Genomic DNA, 666 nt, shown 5'->3' on the forward strand with positions numbered 1-666 from the left:
GGACAGCCAGGGCTACACAGAGAAACCCTGTCAAAAAAAAAAAAAGACTTAAGATCCAACCTTGTTTTCTATTTTATAACATAAATAACTCCTGAGCCCCAACTCCAGGGCTGGTAATCCATTCAGGATCTCTGGACCTTCACTTCATGAAGCCCTCACTGTACTACTCCCTCCTGTCCACCCTCCTCTGGTCTCTAAGCAGAGGGTTGACGGTAAGTTTAAAGCCAGGGTAGTTAGCTGAGTAGGTGCTTTCTATGTGAGACGGTGTGAAATAAATAACTCAACTTAACCAAGGTTGTCAAGGTTTTTGTTTTTTCTGGAAGAGTGAAGCAAGAAAGGAGATTGGGATTGGAGCTAGGCAGAAGGTTATCAGATCAATGAAGGGACATCTGACCTGGGTGAGAAGGGATGAGGGACCCAGAGCGAGTGACTTCTGAAGGTAGGAATGTCAGCCAGAGTGGAGGCTGTGAAGCTGAGGTGATGGGACCCTGCTAGTGTAGCAAACTCCTGACTCTTGGGACCCAGGGCCTGCTCGGGGTGGAAGGTGGCCATGGTCTTACCTTGATCGCATCCCAACATGGGCATTGCATGCCAACATGGGCATTGCATGCCAACATGGGCATTGCATGCCAACATGGGCATTGCATACCAACATGGGCATTGCAT

This window comes from Grammomys surdaster, unplaced genomic scaffold (genome assembly GCF_004785775.1).
Source record: "Grammomys surdaster isolate TR1022 unplaced genomic scaffold, NIH_TR_1.0 130, whole genome shotgun sequence".
In the NCBI taxonomy this organism is placed as follows: Eukaryota; Metazoa; Chordata; class Mammalia; order Rodentia; family Muridae; genus Grammomys; species Grammomys surdaster.